Source organism: Esox lucius, chromosome 17 (genome assembly GCF_011004845.1).
Source record: "Esox lucius isolate fEsoLuc1 chromosome 17, fEsoLuc1.pri, whole genome shotgun sequence".
In the NCBI taxonomy this organism is placed as follows: domain Eukaryota; kingdom Metazoa; phylum Chordata; class Actinopteri; order Esociformes; family Esocidae; genus Esox; species Esox lucius.
The window spans coordinates 7,239,845-7,262,308 of NC_047585.1; the positions used below are offsets into that span (position 1 = coordinate 7,239,845).

Sequence of the window (22,464 nt, forward strand, 5' to 3'; positions counted from 1 at the left end):
CTTCAGATGCGAGCCTGTGCGCTTTACATGACGTTTCAGGGTTAGGCCCGGCAGTTGCGCATGGACTGGGTTCAGTAATAAAAGGCTTTAAATTACCAAAATATAATTCATACTGACAAAATAATGAAAATGACATTCTTCTTTTAAATAATAATAGAAATAATAATAATAACGACATTCTTCTTCTAAATAACAATAAACGTCATTAATAATAAATATCATGAAATAATAAGACGAATATTACAAATTGTCATGCAATTATTAATGTGAATGAATGGTACTCCACATCACATCATCTTTTATTCCGCTTTTTAGACTGCCAAATGAAACTATTTTATTTATTTCTACCTCCCTGGTGATCGTCTCAATCTCCACGTCAGAGAAGTTTCTCTTTTTTGCCGTCTTCCGTGTGTCCATGGCGTAAAATGAGGGCGTGGGGGAAGCGGAGACTTAAATATACAGAGGCGTGTTATTCTAATGACGATCGTTTTCAGCCGCGGCATTTATCAAGGGCAGGTATTGTGTACACCTGGATTTTAAAGGTACGCACACCTTCATAAATCAGGCGGTGAGAGGAGTGTAAGCAAAATCTTACGCCAACATATACGCCCGTTTTTACGCAAGAATGATAAATGAGGGCCATTGTCACTACTGGTATGAGGCTGTACCTGCAGCCCATTCAGGTTGCACAAGCAGTCCAGCTCCTTCAGGATGGCACATCCATACGTGCCGTCACAATAATGTTTGCTGTGTCTCCCAGTACAGTCTCAAGATCATGGAGGAGATACCAGGAGATGGGCCGTTACATGAGGAGCTCTAGACAGGGCCATAGAAGGGCATCAACCCAGCAGCAGGACCGGTATTTGCTTTTTGGCGCGTGAAGGAACAGGAGGAACACCGAGGGAGCCCTACAAATTGACCTCCAGCGGGCTACTGGTGTGCATATTTCTGCCCACACTGTCAGAAACAAACTCCATGAGGGCGGCATTTGCCAGAGAACACCTGAAATTGCACCTGAAAGTCCACCAGTGGTGCCCCGTTCTCTTCACAGATGAGCACATGTGACAGAGATGAAAGTCTGGAGAGGCCATGGTGTATGCCATACTGCCTGCAACATCATCCAGCATGACTGGTTTGGCGGTGGGTATTAAATATACCCTTGCAGCTAGGCAACCATCATGTTTTATAGAGATGTATGGAGGTTAAATACTTTTTTTGAAATGAAAAAAATGTCAGGTATGGCAACTGCTTTAGACAAGTTGCAAATCGTGAAATTCGACTGGACCAGACATCATGTCATATCAAAGTGATCAGATGTAATTAAAATGTTTGTCCACCAGAAGGCATGAAATGCAGCTAAAACTTTCTAGTAAACACTTGAGAGAAGACTATGATCTGTCATTTGTAAGACAAATAAAAAGGAAAGAAAAAAACATTACTGAACAGAATAGTAAGGTGGTCGATAATAGGGGGTGGATTTTTCACGTCGCTAACCAACCAGCTGAAAATATGAACTTTCCACTGACATTTCAGAAATGCTAATTAATGACAGGCGCGTTAACATTTTTTATGTCACTATTAATCACTAAACATTGTCAACTTGATCAAATGATTACACAGTAGAAGAGGATACATTTCAAAACTCTAGTTGGTTATGCTGACAATGGGGGTTCTACGCTAACGTTATGGGTAGCTAGCCAGAAGGATAACATTATGGCCAGTTTACACAAAAGTAAACCGCAAAGTATCCTTTAACATCACAACCACCCACGCTAATGAGTACAACCTAAATTAACAAATATAGTGACTTATTTGGGCATGGAGAAAGTCATTTAAATCTTTTTAATTATTACCACAAACTCTGTAATATCTAGTGATTTCAAACCTAACATTACTTCCCAGAGCTTTCAAAAAGCATTCAGGTGTGTTCTCCCACTTTCCCACTTCCCAGTTGCTCATGAACGCACCTTCCAAAACAGAGAGGTTTGATTCAGTTAAGCACTAAGTCAGCTGTTTTTTGATTGATAACTAGCTAGCTTGCTTAACTGAATAAAACCAGTCTGCAAACCAGATAGGTTAATTATTTTAGTTGACTGTTGGGGGACAGTGCTGGGGTTGGGTAATGTATTGATGGTCGGGTGCCAAATCAACACAAATGGATAAGAAAAAGGTCTAAGCCATCAGGCGCCCAGTTTAAGCAAAAAGTGGAAAGGAGAAATGCAAAAAAGATAAAAGTATCTGTCAATGGAAGTTCCAATGCTGTAGGAAAAAAATTATAAAATAAAAAAACAAGGTAGCACCCTCTGGCACTGGCCAGGATGAGGAGCCATCTAGGCTTCGTGCAATTTAGTTCTATTAGTGTATTTTTTGTTAGTCGCAGGGTGGTAGTGTATGATTTCAATTCTCTTTGATTAATTTGTATTTATATAGTACAATTGGTTTCCATTTGTCTTTGTTACTTATTTTCAGCGATAGATAGTGAGATAAAATTATATACAAAAATAAGACTCTTTATATTGGGGGGGCGCTGAACAGAGGGGGGTTCGCCCAGGGAGCCATACAAGCTAGAAGCGCCACTGTATGCCAGTGAATCACTGTGACAACTGAATTACAAGGGAGTCTAACTAGTATGCTAAAATGTACATGATAATAACAATATTGTTACATTGCTAAATGACATACAATCATGGCAAACAAAAGGAAGTAGTAGAGATTTGTTTGGGCAAATTTACCAGCTGTAGCAATTAGCTGATATTGCACTTTGGAACAAGCAACAATTCTAATTGGCTGGTTCGGGGAGGGGCTGGAGTGGGCATTGCCCCCTCAAATAACAAACAAGAAAAACTTTTTTTCACTCATTGACCAATTAGAAAAATAATGATATATATTTGATATATTTCAAAATGATGCATTTTGTCGAACAGGTGATTGGCTGGTTCGAAAATATAAAACAGTGCACAGACTAGTTAGTCTGTTTGATCAGTTGTGTTACTGGTTTTGTATTCCGAAAAGAAAACATTAGCTTTACACCTTAATTGTTGGAGTATTATATTTTTATGGTTCTATTTTGTTTGGGGGGTATATTTTTTGTGTTTGGTTGTGTGCAGTATTGTGAGACCACTCATCCGGAACAAGGGCTTTGATGGTTATTGACTTGGGCAACTGTACCACACGTGTCTAGGTAACTACCAGATTGCTTGCTATGTGCATTGACTTAATGAGGTTGATAAGTGGTTTGCTAGCATAGACATTTCATTAGGAATATGTACAGATTTGTCTCAGAGCCTGTAATACCTCTGCTGATGTTGGAATGTTTGGACGCAAGTGGTGCACTTGCTTCTCGCCCCAGCATGCTGCGTCCAGCTGCCAGCGGTCTGCACCCTTGGTTCCACTGTGTTACAGAATCTACATAGTTGTTCAGACATGAGCTGAACACAAGTGCACCCCTGCAGCAGATTCTTAAAACCTTCCCTAAATATTGATTTGGTCAAACCACTCGTGCATTCAACCTGACCTGCTATGGTGCTAAGACCGTGGCAGGAGTAATCAGTTAACCTGGACGCACAAAATGAAAGATGTAATGTTTACAAAGCGAGGATTAACAAATCGGAAGAATTCACTAAGGAGTGAGCTTCAAGGCAGATGTTGGCAATGTTCAGTGGTTAGGAATGGCTAAAGAAAGGAGAATCACAAAAAAAGATATCCTGTATGTTTGTAAAGTAGAACTATAAAAGCGTGTCCTCCTAAGTGGGGAGGTGGCAGGTAGAAATAGAGAAAAGGTTCTAACATTTATAAAAAGATGATTTAAGGTCTAATATATATCAAGCATTAAAGATTGTGGAAAATTGGCCATAACTGTAATATTGTAACATAAATATAGAGCCAATAGCCCAATATTTTACATCACATACTATATAATGGATAGAAACAATCCTGCCCCCCTCCCCCCCCAACATTTCCCAATGTCCCCTCAATCAAAGAAGTATAGAACCGGGCCAGACCATCATGACTGAATTTTGGAATTTTGGCCTTGATCATACTGAGGGACAAAAAGCAAAAAGGAGTCTACAACTGGTCATAGGCTCTAACCGCTAGGATATCTGCCACCCCATTATGTCAAATTTACTATGGGCGCCTGCTAAATTGTCTATGTTCTATACTGACATCTAAAAACATTGAGAATTCTAAACCAGACCATTCCAGCTTTCACCCAGTCTCTGTTTGGCCCTGAAAAATATACCATCCACTTCTCCAAACTAAACATCTAATAGAGGATCAAGTTTCCTATTGAGCATTTGGAGTAAACACAGTTAAGACTGAGGATGGTTAAGTCAAATCACAGTTAATCCTGCTATACACACACAGCCACACAATTTTAAACATATGCACACAAAAAAAATAAAAATAAAAAAATAATAATAATAATAATAATAATAATGTTGTTCCTTTTAGCCTATCAATACCACATTTTTTCATGCACACAGGTTTAGGGACAGTTCTATCTGGTCTGGAGTACTAGTTCCTGATTCCAATGCTGCAATGTTCAATAGGACTTGTCTAGACTAGACGCGTGCACACACGCACGCATTCCACCTAGTGTCCTAACATTCTTCCATTTGTTCTATTTGGACTTAGATATGCAGCTTTCAGACAATTTGCTGCACAGTCCACTGCTGCTACTCATCTATATTTCACAGCATACAGATGTCAACACAGCAGGGGTGAGTTAGTCACTTTAAACATAAGTGCTAAATAAAATAAAAAATAATAATTGGAACACACATGGACACATCCAAACACAGACAGACAGGACTGATGGTGGATAACCATATTGCATCGTGTTTTGTTAAGTAAAACATTGTGTTGTACCAAGTCATTTTAAGAGTAACACACAGAGCAGAACTCGTTCAAAGACAAACACACAGATGACATGCGGCCCTGGTACCACCAGGCACTGAGACATACTGTCCAATCTTTTTTTTGACTGGAAACAAGCTTTTCAACAAAACATATCTTTCAGTTGGTTTATGTTCCGTCTCCACCCATGTAACACTGCGCATCTATGGATGTTGACAACTAAAATTGGAAAAAGCTACATTCTGCTCAGCTGTTGCGCACTACTGTGCTTTCACAACACTACAGGAGGGAGGGAAGAAACCTCACAATGGCCTCACAGGTCACACGCCTTCCTGCCATTTGAACACAGGCCGCCAACACTGGGAGCTAACTTCCTGTGCATGCTGAACTGCAGCCAGTGATTGGTGCAACAGGGCAGTGTGTCTGGGGACAGTAGACTACCGGAGGGGCCATGTTAGCAGTGGCGAGCGAAGCAAGGTAGAGAACAACAGTCTCAGCCAGCGAGACAGAATCATTGTTTTACACATCGCCCTATATATCGGTAAACGCTTTTAATTCAGACAATTTTTTACTTGTCATCCAGACAGTGTCTATTTAATTATATTGACAGCTCTAGGGAAAGGTGTTTTTTCAGTGGGCCCCCAACCCTATTAACATTATTTCTGGCAGTAGATGGGCAGAACCCCAACCAAAACTCATTAAGGGTTTGAAAGACCAGGAGCCAGAGACCATAAACATGTCATAAACCATAAAGCAATTTATAGGGTAGCAGGAAATTATGTTTAAAACTGTTACATTTCACTCACTTTTTGCCAAATGGAAATATTTGTAGAATACCACGATTATCAATGCTAGTCATTGGGGGACCCTGAAAATAGTATGTAGCTCTTCGGAACCTAACTGGTGATTCACAAGAATATTCCTTTTTGTAGGGGGTCCTCATCTAGGGGCTCTTAATATCTGGAATGCTTCGATGTTAAAAAGTTTGAAAATCCCTGCTGTAAATGTATGCTAATACAATACTTCTCCTTTGGGGATGAACTCTAGCATGCTCTCTGAGGAGCTGGTAACTGGATTCATAATTAATTATATTTGTGTAGTTTTGTACCCTAACTGATTCTTGATTATTCTAAAACTGTGATTAGGAAATGTGTCGGTATAAAATGCTTCACAGCACAGTCTGTAAAAAGCAAAAATTTATCTTGCAGGCTATTTAAGATTAACACCATGATGATTGGCTTCAGAGCAGATCTACTTCAACATGAAATCACAGCATGTTTATTTTCAGTGGCAGAAAGGTTCTCTCTCTCTTACATGCAACATACAATTTCACTCACCACACACAAATTAACACCCGCCCGGCCATGCACATATGCTCACTAAACCCAGTGCATTTCTGAACTGTGTTCCCTACAGATTGAAAGATGTTGGCTGACCAAGGCATGCACTTAGTATAATGTCCCCTCCCTGCTATCATGCATAGGCCTACATACTTACTGTTGACCATGCAATGCTAATGCAAAATGAGTGAAGTAGCTTAATCTTCTGGCTTACTGGCCACTGCAGCAGGCATATCTTGGGGTATCTATATGGCCAAGCTGGGATCCTGCAGAGAGCGGATGTTGGCAGGGCACTAAATGGCACTTTAATCCCTAGACACACGTCAAAAGTAGTCTCCCCCTACTGTTCTCAACTATAGGGTGCTCTGATCGGACCACCAACCAGGATAGTGGAAGACCTTTTGAGCTTGGTCAGTGTGTGCGATCCAGGACAATGTACACACATCGGGAACTAAAGTCCCCACAAAGATACTAAAACCCTAAAAAGTTTTTTTTGGCAGTCGGCACTAAGAAAAAAAGGTTAGGGTTGGGTTAGGGCTAGGAGATAGGGAACACTGATTTCTGGGTTAAGGTTAATTTGAGGTCCCCACAAGAACAGAAAAGCAAATGAGAGTTAAAGAGAGGGGGAAACAGAGGGAAAGACCATTGTTCCTGTTTAATTATGGCTCTGTGTGTGTTTGAGTCAGAGTGTGTTTGTGTGATGGCCCATCCCTAACCATAGCAGACATCCAGTACAGATGCTGAGGAGAACCCTCTCAAGACATCAAACATTTAAAGGGTTATACTACACAGAGTGGCAGAAAATAAATTAATCACCAAAAGCACATTTTGTACAAAAAGAGGCAGACAAGTTAAATATATGCCAGGCTTACATAGTTTTTCAGTAAAGAGTGATAGATTTGGAAGAACAAAACAAGCAACATTTATACAGAGTAAGCAAAGTCGACCAAGTTTCTAGTGCTGTTGAAATTATTTGAATCTAGTAAGTAGGCCCTTCAAGGAAGCCAATTAAGCTACTATTTAAGTATTATAGTCTTTCGATTTGGGACAACACTACCGTTCATTGATAAAAAATTAAGTCTGTATTGCCAGAACGTTAACGACATAAAACCTCTGGTATCCTACATTTATGGCTACCTTAAAGTAGGAATCATAATAGTTTATACAGAAATGTTTTTGCACTTATAAATAATATACACCTGTTGATTGTTACATAATCTAACAAATGTCTTATCCCACCAGAACCCCAACTGTAAGCTTGGTTTACTTCAACGTTAGTAAACAATGTAAATATAAATACACAATGTTTAACCTTAAAACATAGCTGTAATGATCTATTATTCATATTTTAGATGTTTAAGTCTTGCTAATAAAGCAATGTACTGAAGTAGAAGGCTGAAGCAATCCCTATTTTTACTTTATGTTTTACAAAACACAAGTGAGTACGTGTTATTATTGAAATTAAGGATGCAGCGGTCTTCCACCATTGCACGTGTGACAGCGTGACTTAAAGAATCAGGGTACGAACAAAATCTCTTCTACTGAAATTGTCAGTCACCCTTCCCACATCTCTGTCGCGAACACCGATGCCTCTGAAATCCCAAGTGGCCAGCCGACAACATTGCCTACAAAGTAGAACACTTACGATGAAGCGCAGAAATCCTCCAGTTTGTGTTTAGCTATTTGGGGAAATTGGGACACGTCTTCATGATTATTCGCTACGTTTGTTGTGCCATCAATGGTAAAGAATAATTACTTATCAGCAGTAAATGAACGGTAACGTAACGGTAAAGTCAGCGAACTGCTCAAACGAGGTAGAGACATGCCTTCTTGGCACCCCTCCCTCCCAATGCCGCTCTCCTCACTGCACCGAAAATACCTCCTGCCGTTGCCCTGTTTCATTTTAATCAATAGAGAAAAAACGATTCACGTCTTTTAAACAATATGTTTAGGCTACTCACCGTTTCGAGGTTATCAATAGTTCCAATTTCACTCACTGGGATGAGTAGAACTCTGAAAGACGAATATGCCCTGAAGCCTGCCGCAGCGTTCTCGTCCGGTGGCTAAATTAGTAGCAATACAGAAAAGAAGCCAGGGAGGGCAGGCAAGAACAGCAGCTCAGTCGCTAGTTGCCGCGCGCTACAGAGGTCACTCCTTAAGGGCGGGGCTGGAGATCAGGCAGAGGGAGGAGACTAAAATGCAGGAAGTAAAACGCTGACAGCCAGAAAATATCCAGAAAATAACTGAAAGGTAAATAGAACAATGGTTGTGGCAACTAAATAACTTATTTAACTGAAAAACATCTGTGCTACTGACCCGAGATAGTTTTTACTCATTCTAAGCATTACTGCCTAAAATGAATGGTTACTGAGAAGAAAATGTTAGCTTGTTTTCCATTATCTCAAAGTATAAATGAATAAATTAGATAATACATCTCTCTCATCTCTAATCAAGAAAAGATCAAAGAATGTTATCCATACTGGCAGGAAGGAAATTCATTTCACATCACATCTCTATGAATTCCAGAATGCCAACAAAGCTCTGAGGCACCATGTTAGGAAGGTGACTAGGAATTTGACAGGTAAAAGTTAATAATTTGTACATTTAGAGTGCCTTTGGAAAGTATTGAGACCCCTTCAAATGTTGGTTTGTTATGGACTTTAGATTTAAGTTTGGGGTCACTTAGAAATATCCTTGTTTTTGAATGAATTAGCTTTTCTTTCAAAAACAAGCCTTTATTTCCATCAAACTACACACAATACCCCATAATGACAAATCATTATATTTTTATTTGTAAAATGTTTTGGCAGTGATCACATTTTCGATTGTCCTTGGGTATTTCTATCCAATTTGCACACCTGGATTGGGGCAGTTTCTCGTATTCTTCCTTGTAGATCCTCTAAAGCTCTGTCAGATTGGATGGAGAGTGTTGATGAGGTGTGATCTTCAAATTTCTCCAAAGATGTTCAATGATGTTCAAGTCCAGGCTTTGGCTGTGTCTCTCAAGAACATTCAGAGAATTGTCTTGAAGCCTCTCGTTGTCTTGGCTACATGGTTCTGGATGTTGTCACTGGAAAGATTAATCTTCAGCCCAGTCTGAGGTTCTGTGCGCCCTGGATCACGTTTTCTTCAAGGACATCTCTGTATTTTTTACTCTGTTCATCCTTCCCCCACCCTGAACAATCTCCTTGTCCCTATAGCATGATGCTCCCACCACCCTACTTAACTGCAGGGATGACATTTTCCAGGTGATAAGCAATGTCTTCTTTCCTGGCTGAAGAGATGAGTCTTTAGTAAATGCTTACAGGTCGAGTGTGAGTTTCTGACATGGATTGAGAAAATCATTCCACAATAGTGGAGCTCTATAGGACCAAGCCCTGCCTCCAGTTGATTGTTTAGAATTCCTGGGTACAGTATGGCTTTTTCTCAGGAGTGGCGTCCATTTAGTCACTACCACATGTGCCTTATTGATGGTGATGCAGAGATGGTTCTCCTTCTGGCAGCTTCTGCAATCTCTGCAGAAAAATGCTGAAGCTCTGATAGAATGGCCATTTGGTTCTTGGATTTTGCTCTGACATGTACGTTGAAGTGTGGGACCTTATATTCTGCAGGTTTAGCTTTCAAAATCATATCCAATCAATTGAATTTGCCACAGGTGGATTCCAATCAAGTTTAGAGATACCTCAAAGAACGGATGATCAAAAAACACATCAAGCATCTGAATTAAATGTAATGTGTCACAGAAAGAGGGTCTGAATACTTAGTGCCTATAGAAAATCATCATACCCCTTTGAAATAGTAACTTTTTTGTCTTACAGCCTGAAATCAAAACCCATTAATAATTAAAAAAATGTGTTCCTGCATGGTTTACACATTCTGCCCTACAATATTGAAGTAACATACGTTTAGGGTTGTTGACATGCTGGAAGGTGAACCACCTGCCCATCTTCAGCTGTCTAGAAGAGGGCCAGCAGGTATTCATCAAGAATTTGGGTGTACTTGGCAGCATCCATTTTTCCTTCAATCCTGACCAATCGCCCAGTCCCTGCTGAAAAGAAACACCCCCACAACATAATGTTGCCACCACCATGCTTCACGGTAGGTATGGTGTGTTTTGTGGGCTGTGCTGTGTTTGGTGTTTCGCCAAACATAACGCTTGCCGTTCAGTCCAAAAATCTTGGTCTCATCTGACCATAAAACCTTTTGCCACATGGCATTAGAATCTTCCAAGTTTTCTAATTTGCAAAATGCAAATGAGACTCTGTGTGGCCCTTTTTCAGAAGAGGCTTCTTTCTTGCCACCCTGCCATACAGGCCAGCTTTGTGTAAAGCTTGTGAGATTGTTGTCACATGCACAGACCGACCAATTTCAGCCATAAGGACTTGTAAGTCCTTCAAAGTTGCCATTGGCCTCTTGGTAGCTTCCCTGATCAATATCCTCCTGGCTCGGTAATCCAGTTTGGAGGGATGGCCTGATCTAGGCAAAGTGTTGGTGGTGCCATACGCTTTCCACTTCTTAATAATGCTCTGAATGGTACTCAGAGGGATAGTTAGCATGGTGTGTGTTCTGGGAAGGGACTGGTTGTACCTGAGCAAGTTTATAATGGTAACTCTAAGGGGCTGATCACTTGTTCAAACCAGGTATTTCACTATTCAAATTTTAATAATTGTTCAGAATTTTTTTTAATGTTCTTTTTTTACTTTGATGTCAAGTGTTATACTGTGTAAATACAGCTGGAAAAAGATTGATTTAATTTATTAGCAGTCATCCTGCTGATCTGCTGAATATAGGTCAGGAGAGGCAGTGGTTTGTCAGAGCAGTTATGTTGTTACTGTTCCTAAACCCACTCTCCCCATCCAATCTTCTCCTTTTATTTCTCCTTGTTTTCCTCCTATTCTGTTTCTACATCAACCCCCATTACTTTCCTATTCTTTCTCCTCTTCAATGTTACAACAATTTTCCTCCTTGTCCCTCTCATTTTGTCCTACATTTGTTCCTTTCCCCAATTCCCATCATAAATGCTGAGACTAAGTGTTTTAGCCATTCGGAGAAATAGACCTTTTAAAATGTCATGGCATCATTCAGTGGCTGGTTGCTCTACTTTTGATTAAGATGAAGGGAGAAGGGGAAGCTTTTGCAAACACATTAACAAAAAACCTCTTATACTAAAACTATAAAAGCAAGAGAGAAGCAAGGGGGGGTCACAGCTACCTCAATTTCACACACATAGACTTAGGTCTGGTAGTTTAACATAAATAAACATAAAATATCCCAGTGGCTGTCAAAGTTTAAATATGCTGACCCAAGGTGTAATGTGGGACATAGCTAGCTGAAAATGTATTAAACCTGATTTTGAGTTAAAATAGTTTTGACAAGTGTGTATTGTTTAAATACATTAGTACTTGTAATTCATTTGAAATGTTACATATTTGTAACAATTTCTACAATATGTCAGGAAATGTTTGTGATCATGGACAGCATGTTTAAATATTATTCAGTAGCAAACTAGTATGCCATTTTACAATGCAATCTCTGTGTCATTACCAGGCAAAAGTGCAAATACGTCAGGGTGGAGAACAAGCCAATGCAGCCAAGTCTCCCCAGAGAGCTAGAACCACATCAAATGTGGTGTAATATATTACAGTGGTTCCCAAACCTCTCCTTGTCAAACTCTAACCTTTCAATGCACATTTCATATTTATTCCAGAGCTAGCAAACCTAATTTAACTTTTTAACAAATAATCAAGCCCTTGAACAGATCAATCAAATGAGCTTCAAAAATAAAAATAAAATGACTGGGGCCCCACAGAAAAGGTTCTAGAACTAATGTTTGTAGTCTACACCCAAAAACACTTTGTTCGCTTTACCAATCAGTTATACCCTGTCACCAGATATGAGTGTAACTATTACTAATAATGACAGACTAATATGTACCTGATGGTATATCAGTTATTAATCAAGTCACAGGTTAACAGTATTTACTCTGACCCTCTTAAGAGTTAGTCGTAGTCTGTTCTAGTATACAGCATGTTTAATTCAACAATAAATTAATCTATATTATATTTTTAGCCAAATGTGGTACGTAAATATTTTCCTGTCAGGTTTGACTTGCCTTTGGAGTGATACATGATCCATTACAATACAGGTAGAGTTTCAAAGAAAAGGCCATATCTCAGACTGACCAATAATTTAAAAAAGATTAAGATGGGCAAAAGAACGCAGACACTGCACAGAGGAAGAATTCTGCCTAGAAGGGCAGCATCCCGGAGTTACCTCTTCACTGTGAGACTGGTGTTTTGTGGGTACTATTTAATGAAGCTGCCAGTTGAGGATCTGTGAGGCATCTGTTTCTCAAACTAGACACTCTAATGTATTTGTCTGGGGGCCTCCCAATCCTCTTTCTATTCTGGTTAGAGACAGTTTGTTCTGTGCTATACATCACTGTTCTTTGTTTCAGCCCATTTTGAGCCTGTAATCAAACCCACAAACACTGATGCTGAAGATACTGAACTAGTCTAGAGTCCAGTTTTATAGCTTCTTTAATCAGCACAACAGTTTTCAGCAGTGCTAACATAATCGCAAAAGGCTTTTCTAAATTAGCCTTTTAAAATAATAAACTTGGATTAGCAAACACACTGCAACCTGAGACTGACTAACTCCCTGCCTCTACACCGATCATCCATAACATTATGAGCACAGGTGAAGTGAATAACACCAAGGGTGAGAAGCTCAGCCATCCGTGAGGAATTTGTAGTAGAGCCGTTGCTCCTTTGCGTCGAAAGGAGGCAGTTGAGGTGGTTCGGGCATCTGCTAAGGATACCCCCAGGACATCTCCCTAGGGAGGTGTTCCAGGCACGTCCAGCTGGGAGGAGACCTCGGGGTAGGCCCAGGACTAGGTGGAGAGATTATATTTTGACACTGGCCTGGGAACGCCTCGGGATCCCCCAGTCAGAGCTGGCAAATGTGGCTCGGAAATGGACGTTTGGGGTCCCCTGCTGGAGCTGCTGCCTCCGCGACCCGATACCTGATAAGCAGATGAAGATGAGATAAGATTAATCTGGTTGTCATGGCACCTGTTAGTGGGTGGAATATATTAGGCAGTGAACATTCTGTCCTCAAAGTTGATGTGTTAGAAGCAGGAAAAATGGGCAAGCGTAAGGATCTGAGCGACTTTGACAGGGCCAAATTGTGATGGCTAGACGACTGGGTCAGAGCATCTCCAAAATTGCAGCCCTTGTGGGGTGTTCTTGGTCTGCAGTGGTGAGTACCTATCAAAAGTGGTCCAAGAAAGGAAAAGTGGTGAGCCGGCGACAGGGTCATGGTCGTGTTGTCCGATCCAACGGACAAGCTACTGTAGCTCAAATTGCAGAAAAAGTTAATGCTGGTACTGATAAAAATGTGTCAGAACACACAGTCCATCACAGTTCGTTGCGTACGGGGCCCATGCTGACCCCTGTCCACTACCGAAAGCCTACAATGGCCACGTGAGCATCAGTACTGGACCACAGAGAAACGGAAGGAGGTGGCCTGATCTGATGAATCACATTTCCTTTTACATCACATGGAGGGCCGGGTGCGTGTGCGTCACATACCTGGAGAACACATGGGACCAGAATGCGCTCTGCCACAAAGCAAAAATGGTTCAGGAATGGTTTGAGGAACACAACAACGAGTTCAGGGTGTTGACTGGGCCTTGAAATTACCCAGATCTCAATCCAATCAAGCATTTGTGGGATGTGCTGAACAAACAAGTTCGATCCACGGAGGCCCCAACTCACAACTTATGGCACTTGAAGGATCTGCTGCTAACGTCTTTGTGCCAGATACCACAGCACACCTTCAGAGGTCTAGTGGAGTCCATACCTCGACGGGTCAGGACTGATTTGGCGGCAAAAGGGGGACCTACACAATATCAGGCAGGTGGTCATAATGTCATTGCTGATCGGGGTAGATCTAGGACCTTCTGCCAAGCAAACCTCAGCATGACGACTGCCCCGCGTGGCGCTGCGCGCCCTCTCCTTCTCCAGTGCTCCACTTCGCCGGTGTACTAACCGTCGGCAGGAGAGCGATGGCAGCAACAAATCCCATGGACACACCTGCTACCCATCACTCATGTTATCTATAAGTTTGTTGATGTTTCACTTGCACCTCACAGATTATTTTGTCTATATGTTTGATTGAGTTACTTCTAGTTACTTTGGCAACGCTATATAAAAGAAAGATTCTTACCTGTTTGTTGATGTTGTTTTGGTTTTCCATGAAAAGTCGTTATTGGCACCCCTCATGAAAGTGAGCAAAAGCATATAATATGGACATAATATAATATGGACAATACATATGATTTAAATTTTCCTCAAATGTTTGCAGAAATTATTTTAATAAAAACCAGTCCTGAAAAAGTGCTGTTTTATCTTCTGAAAGGTATATTCTGTCAAAAACACATGTGGCAAAATTATTGGCACCCTCGAAGAACACTATAAATTAAAGCTGCAAGCAGCATTAAGAGCTTTTCAGCATTAAGCTATTACTAGCGAGATGGCATTTTTTTCAATAGGACCCATATAAAACTCATGTTCATAGCTGTAAACAATATTGCATGTATGGTTTTTCCTTTACATTATTGTCCCCATGTGGCCAAAAGTAAACATCATTCATATAAACTATACTCACAACTCTGATCATGTAAACCAAATGTAATTACACTTAACCCTTTCCAGCCTGAGCGGAATGTTCCATCTTAGATTAGATTCAACTTTATTGTCATTGTACAAATACAAGTACAATACAACAAAATGCTGTTAGCATCTAACCATAAGTGCAAATAGAAGTGTGTAGAAAATGTACAAGTGAAACAATTACGCCAGATTTACACCGGGCCCTTCTGCGGCACGTTCTGGCTCTGAAGAAGTGTGTTCCGTCCTCCATGCTGTGTTATACCCCACCAGGAGCATTTCAGAAGCGGAGCGCTGCAAAGCAGCTGTATTGGCAAGGTCATGAGATCAACAGACAACTGTAAACTACTTTGCCTGTCCGAATTTGACTTCCTTTTGTTTTTGTATTTTTCCTTTATTTTTGGGGTTCTACTATTAAGTTCTTCTATAGTACCAGAACTGTAAAACATATAGGCAAGTAACAAAATTCAGACAGTCTAACTCGAAAAAAGATTACACAAACTTGGCCTACTTGAAAAGCATCTGTACCATATGTAATTATTTCTTGATATAGCAAAAATTATCTCACAGGTCCTGACCTGTGTAATGCAAGGTTAATGAACGAGTTTTCAAGATACATTAATACTGATTGGCTCTATACAAGTAGACTACTTTTCAAAAATCACATAGACCTATTACAGGGAAGATAATTAGGTTATAGTATTCACTTTCTGTACACATATACAGTAGGGAGAACAAGTATTTAATACACTGCCGATTTTGCAGGTTTTCCGACTTACAAAGCATGTAGAAATCTGTAAGTTTTATCATAGGTGCTCTTCAACTGTGAGAGACGGAATCTACAACAAAAACCCAGAAAATCACATTGTATGATTTTTAAGTAATTCATTTGCATTTTATATTTATTAAGTATTTGATACATCCAAAAAGCAGAACTTAATATTTGGTACAGAAACCTTTGTTTGCAATTACAGTGATCATACGTTTCCTGTAGTTCTTGACCAGGTTTGCACACACTGCAGCAGGGATTTTGACCCACTCCTCCAAACAGACCTTCTCCAGATCCTTCAGGTTTCGGGGCTGTCGCTGGGCAAAATGGACTTTCAGCTCCCTTTAAAGATTTTCTATTGGGTTCAGGTCTGGGGACTGGCTAGGCCACTCCAGGACCTTGAGATGCTTCTTACGGAGCCACTCCTTAGTTGCCCCGGCTGTGTGTTTCGGGTCGTTGTCATGCTGGAAGACCTAGCCATGACCCATCTTCAATGCTCTTACTGAGGGAAGGAGGTTGTTGGCCAAGATCTCGCGATACATGGCCCCATCCATCCTCCCCTCAATACGGTGCAGTCATCCTGTTCCCTCTGCAGAAAAGCATCCCCAAAGAAAGATGTTTCCACCTCCATGCTTCACGGTTGGGATGGTGTTCTTGGAGTTGTACTCATCCTTCTTCTTCCTCCAAACACGGCGAGTGGAGTTTAGACCAAAAAGCTCTATTTTTTTCTCGTCAGACCACATGACCTTCTCCCATTCCTCCTCTGGATCATCCAGATGGTCATTGGCAAACTTCAGATGGGCCTGGACATGCACTGGCTTCAGCAGGGGGACCTTGCGTGCGCTGCAGGATTTTAATCCATGATGGCATAGTGTGTTACTAATGGTTTTCTTTGAGACTGTGGTCCCAGCTCTCTTCAGGTCATCGACCAGGTCCTGCCGTGTTGTTCTGGGCTGATCCCTCACCTTCCTCATGATCATTGATGCCCCATGAGGTGTTATCTTGCAGGGAGCCCCAGACCGAGGGAAATTGACCATCATCTTGAACTTCTTCCATTTTCTAATAATTGCGCCAACAGTTGTTGCCGTCTCACCAAGCTGCTTGCCTATTGTCCTATAGCCCATCGCAGCCTTGTGCAGGTCTACAATTTTATCCCTGATGTCCTTGATGACACAGGTCTTTGGTCTTGGCCTTCGTGGAGAGGTTGGAGTCTGTTTGATTGAGTGTGTGAACATGTGTCTTTTATACAGGTAACAAGTTCAAACAAGTGCAGTTAATACAGGTAATGAGTGGAAAACAGGAGGGCTTCTTAAAGAAAAACAAACAGGTCTGTGAGAGCCAGAAGTCTTACTGGTTGGTAGGTGATCAAATACTTATGTCATGCAATAAAATGCAAATTAATTATTTAAAAATCATACAATGTATTATATTCCGTCTCTCACAGTTGAAGTGTTCCTATGATAAAAACTACAGACCTCTACATGCTTTGTAAGTAGGAAACCCTGCAAAATTGGCAGTGTATGAAATACTTGTTCTCCCCACTGTATATTACTTATAGTACTCATTTTTGTATTTGAACTGTGCGGCTTGGACGCGACGTCCGTCAAGAATATCTTTAGCGCAGCAGAGCAGAGAGACGCTTCTGAGACGCTTCTAAAGGCTGATTTATACTTCAATGTCAAACGCGTCAGCGTAGGGTCTGCATACAGCGCAGCCAGGCCGTATAAACTATGCGCACCAGCTCAAACATCCAAAAGCACGTATAGGCGTTGCTCAACCGCAGAGCCGCACAAACGATGATTGGTTGGATGGCAGAGGGAGGGTTTTGCACAGAGTATGGAATTCCTGCAAGATTTGACTTTCTGTATCAACAAAGTCAAAGAAACAAGGGAGTCTGTGGGTATGGCTCAAATCGAGGAACTTTTGAGATAGGAGAAATACTGGGCGAAGAGCCAGCAACTTGTTAGAAAAGGTGGAAGCTGATGAGGGACAAATATGTTAGAATAAAGAAGAAATTGAACAGTAAAAGTGGCGATGCAGGAGGGGAAAAGTACCTCAGTTTTATATAATGCTTTCTTGGCTGTCCGGGATCCGTGTATGATTCGATCATTGGTAATCCCACAGAAAACAGGGTGACTGAGAACCAATACAGTGATCGTTTTCCGATTTTTTGTTATTTCAACCTGTGAGTAAATACATACATTTGACAGTATTCTTTCTATGTTTCTCACTGAGTGTATTGGTAAATGAGCACTTGTCAAGGTAGGCAGGAAAAGAGGAGGGGCTGACGACCAGGTTGCGTTCATTTCGTTTACATCGAGTGCAGATAGAAAACGTTATTGAAATGTTTTACCTAATGTTGGGAAATCTGGCTAACTACTCACTGCCAGTTGAAAACATAATGATCATGTCTGTTTGTGGCTAAACAATTTAGCTAACTGCGTGGCTATTGTAATGGACTAGTAATCGTCCTTCCAGCTAACTAGTCATCCCAAATAGCACTTGCGTCCCAATTTAGGTACCCTATGGAGTGGACTGCTTATGAAAATGCTCATTTTAGGTGTAAGCCCAAGACTTGTTTTAAATGTAGTTTATTCTCTTCAGCATCCTTTGCTGTGTATATTGTAAAGTATATCTAGGCCTGTATATCTCTCATTGCTGTCCTTAGGTGCCGCTCTTAGTTCAGTATGAGTACCATGCTTGTCTCTCTCTCTCACCATCCTTATTTTAAACACCACCGGAGCTCTGTTTCTGTGAGGTTCATGTTTAGATAGAAAGATACTGGGACTGAGGGGACATGGAAAAGCACACAACAGGGTGTTAAGGATTATATGAAAGTTGTCATATGCTTGAAATCCTCCATGAATATTTTAACTGTTCCTGCTCTTAGAGGCATGCTGTTTGAGCTGTTTCGTTTGTTTCCATCTCTCTTTCTCCCTCTGTCAACCGTCAGGAACATCAGTCTTCATAATCAATACAGCAGTAAACACATTTCTTTCACAATAACTAGTCCCCTCAGATCTAGCCTAGCTTTAGCTATGCCTTCTTGCTAGTCCCTCACATAACTGAGAAAATGCATCCTAGCATGTACAGTATATTACCAATAAAAGTGTCCATCCTTTCAATGTAGTCAACTGGGTGGGACTGCTAGTTTCATTGCCTGATCTCTCCCGTTGACCTGGTTGATCGAGTGATCACAACACTCAGTCATGAGGAGGGATCAGCCACTGAATTATACTGAAATTTACTTTTTAAGGAGATTTCCTCAATGTCTCTGCCCAAGCTGGAACAGACACTTATATATAATTGCATTGAAACACAGTGAGACCTCTTTCCATCCCTATGGACATCGCCATTTAAGGCATCTCTAATTTTAGTGTAGTCAAGTAGGAAAAGACAAGAAACTTTACCGGCTGATCCTTTTTGATGACCTGATTTATTCTGGTCCAACCAGGTTATTAGGATAGATTAAGTTGGAAGACCCACCTACTTTACAAAACAAAAATAATTTCCTTGCCTGCATTATCTTATACTTAGCCAGTTGGGAGGTGCCCAACCCGCCTGAGATGTTGCTAAATTGCAGTTTCACAAGAAAATCCCCTAAGCGGATTGTCTTCCCCAAACAAACCTAATACACGCCACTCAATGGGAACCCCCTCAGCCACAACCACCAGTGGCACGAACAGGTCTCAAATCCACTACCATAGTGATGTAGTTACACTGATAAGTAGGCTGTATCAGAGAATGTCAATCAGTCCACCCAAGAACTGAATCTGATGTACACCTGGGGGTTGCAACAAGACAATAGTTTAAAAAAACAAGAAAATCTGCATCAGAAGGGCTGAAGAGCCATACAAATTCAGGAACACCTATAGAAAAAGATAAATACAAATACCCTTTCACAGTGCTGTCATGCACGTACATCATAAGAAAATAAACTACTGAACCAGTGAAAATATGTGATTGCATTTCATTATTTGTTGTATAGGCTCTATTAGCTACATTTCTATGTGCACATTTCAAGAGAAGATTATTTTACAAGTATTGGCAACAATGGACTTGTATAATTGATATTTTAGAGAGAGAAACTCACCTGACTATTTCACCTCCCTGAAAACAACCTCAGATTCAAGAACACAGATTGCAAAGAAGCTAGGTAGGCAGTGTTAGGATATTCCTAGATCTAACCTTTTCCTAGATCTAACCTTTTCCTAGATCTAACCTTTCCCCTTTTTCATTTGACACTTAATCAACAGTTGTCTGTAACTTACAGTCTTTACTAATGGGCTTAATGGGTGAATGATTATAAAATGGACGGTCACCAATTTCTAGATTTTTTTTTACACTATCAAAGAAACAAAAAGTATTTAACAATGAATCATCACTGTACACAATATTGTCAGCACTGGTAGGAACCCAAACGCAAACCGGACGAGTAAGGTGCAACAAATCGCTGCGGTCACCTGGCGGAGGGCGCGAACAGCCGTTTGGAGGCATCCCGGCTCCGGGTGGTCAAACACTTTTCTCATCTCGATTGTGAAGGTGCTGTAGGTCTGGGTGTACGGGCTCTGTTGTTCCCAGATGGCTGATGCCCATTTCAGCACGTCGCCTCAGAGTAAGCCTATCACATAGGCAATCTTGGATTTCTCTGTGGAATAGGTGCGGGGTTGCAACAGGAAGGAACGACAGAGTCCCATATCCCCATCGTATCTCTCGGGCGTGGGAACCCATGGTTCCCTATCAGGGCATGGAACGGGTGCTGGTGCCGGGGGTTCTGGTGAGGGCGCCCTTGCAGAGGCCGGGGACTTGGCGGGTGTATTGAGTCGCTCCTGGATGGTAGACAGGCTTTTTCAGTTCAGCTATTATTTCCTGAAGCGAGGTGCTGTGGTGTCCCAACAAGGCACCTGACGGATGGCGTCCAGATCAGCTGGGTTCATGTTGGCCGGATCGTTCTGTCAGCACTCGTAGGAACCCAAACACAGACCGGACGAGTGAGGTGCAACAAAAATGTATTGTGAGTGGGGAAGATTCGGGATGGAGAGGGGTTGATTCGAGGGCAGGAGCCAGGGCAGAGTAGTTGTGGACAGGCAGGAGGTCGATACACGAGCTGGTGATGGTCGTCTGGTGGACTCCTGTAGTCACAGGAAAACAAAATAAGCACAGATATAACAACAGAGCGTATAACTGGATATGGTTGGGCTGGGGCAACGTAGCACATATGAATGTGGATCAACCATCCGGCAGGGACGGGAAGTCAGGGCTCCTCAGAAATACAGCTGGTGATGATGAACAGGTGCGTAATAGGTGATTGGGAACCCTAACCCTAACCGGTGCCGGCTCTACTCCAAGGAGTGATGCCATGCCCCCTAAATCGTCGCCCCGACAACCGGGAGAAACCAAAACAAGGCACCTCAAGGAGGGGATGACGTGACAAATATTTATTAATATGAAATACATTTTGAGTCAAAGACAAATTTAATGTGACCAGCAGTTTAAAATATTGTCCTCTAAATAATTAGAAATTATGGTTTCTATGAAAGTGCCTCCAATTTCCTCATCTTAAATCCAGACATTATGGCCATGGTAGCAGTGACACTGCCAACATTTTGGGTCTCCATGTCTGCTGTCCAGTGTGGGAATTGGTCCAGCTGTCAAAGGCCTGGCAATGGGACTCAATTCTTGGCAAGAAGGACAAGACAGAGCAGATAATCACCTACATTCTTCTGTGGGAAGCAGAATGATCTGACAAGATGTTTATGGTTGGTTCTGATGGCAGGGAGGTGTTTATGGTGGGTTCTAGCTTTGCAGAAGGAGGGTGTGTGTTAAGGACTGGGTTGACAGCTACACTCAGTCACTCATTCACCACGTCTAGATGTAGGTATCAATATTGCTGCCACAATTGTATCCCCAGTTAAACTGAGATGTATTGAGAAACAGATGTTTTAGGTAACGCCAATTTGGCTAGCTAACACTAATAGTACTATTTTGCCATGGTTTAGGTAAAGCCAGTTTGTCTAGCTAACAGTATTAATACTACTATTTTGCCATGTTAGCTAGTTGTTCGTCCAACATTTAAATGTGAAGGTATCAGTTTTCAATGTGATTTTTCTTCAGATAAATAAATGGTTTAAGCCGTTGCAACAAAAGAGGAAGGGGGAGCAGGGACAAGTGTCAGGCAACTTTAGTTAGAATTGTCACGGCTTCGGTGGGTGGAACAAGGAGGAGCAGGAGAATGGCGTGGTAGAAGGATATTTATTTCTATCCAGTGTAAACACGTATATATGTATCTATATACACGAAGCGTCGCACAGCTCTTTCTACATAGACAGAGACAATCACACACAAAGACAGGGGGAGCAGAGGGAACATATATACCGGGGGGAAACAGCGATGATGAGGAACAGGTGCACTAAACGGGACACAGGTGAAATGTATGATGAGACGGTGGTGTCAGAAGGCCGGTGACGTCGACCGCTGGGGCCCGCCCACTGCAGGGGGAGGTGAACCAGCAGAGGTCGCAGTTGTCACAGTACCCCCCCCCCTGACGCGCGGCCCCAGCCGCGCGACGACACCGGCCTCGGGGCCGACCCGGGGGGCGCGGAGCAGGGCGGTCCGGCCGACGCTGATGGAAGTCGCGGACAAGGACGGGAGCCAGGACGTCCTTCACCGGAACCCAGCTCCGCTCCTCCGGGCCGTACCCCTCCCACTCCACGAGGTACTGGAGGCCCCCCGCCCGGCGCCTCGAGTCGATGATGGAGCGGACAGAGTACGCCGGGGCCCCCTCGATGTCCAGAGGGGGAGGGGGCACCTCCCGCACCTCACACCC

The 22,464-nt window shown here is 41.9% G+C and overlaps 1 protein-coding gene and 1 long non-coding RNA gene across 4 annotated transcripts in view; one reads left to right on the forward strand and one right to left on the reverse strand.

Moving 5' to 3' along the window:
- The window catches only part of ppp1r16b (protein phosphatase 1, regulatory subunit 16B), a 115,349-nt gene extending 107,024 nt beyond the window's left edge, over window positions 1–8,325 (reverse strand). For 2 of the 3 annotated variants that reach the window (XM_010882008.3, XM_010882005.3), the window contains exon 1: window positions 8,159–8,325. The gene's annotated coding sequence lies outside the window, so the exon portion shown is untranslated. Of the gene's footprint in view, window positions 1–7,842; window positions 7,890–8,158 lie in introns of those variants that run through there. The other variant, XM_010882006.3, reaches the window with a different exon arrangement.
- A 34-nt stretch (window positions 8,326–8,359) lies between these two features.
- Window positions 8,360–22,464, forward strand: part of LOC105017409 — a 41,484-nt gene continuing 27,379 nt past the window's right edge. Inside the window, exons 1-2 of the long non-coding RNA XR_828515.3 lie at window positions 8,360–8,447; window positions 8,724–8,778. This is a non-coding gene — a long non-coding RNA (uncharacterized LOC105017409). The remainder of the gene's footprint in view (window positions 8,448–8,723; window positions 8,779–22,464) is intronic.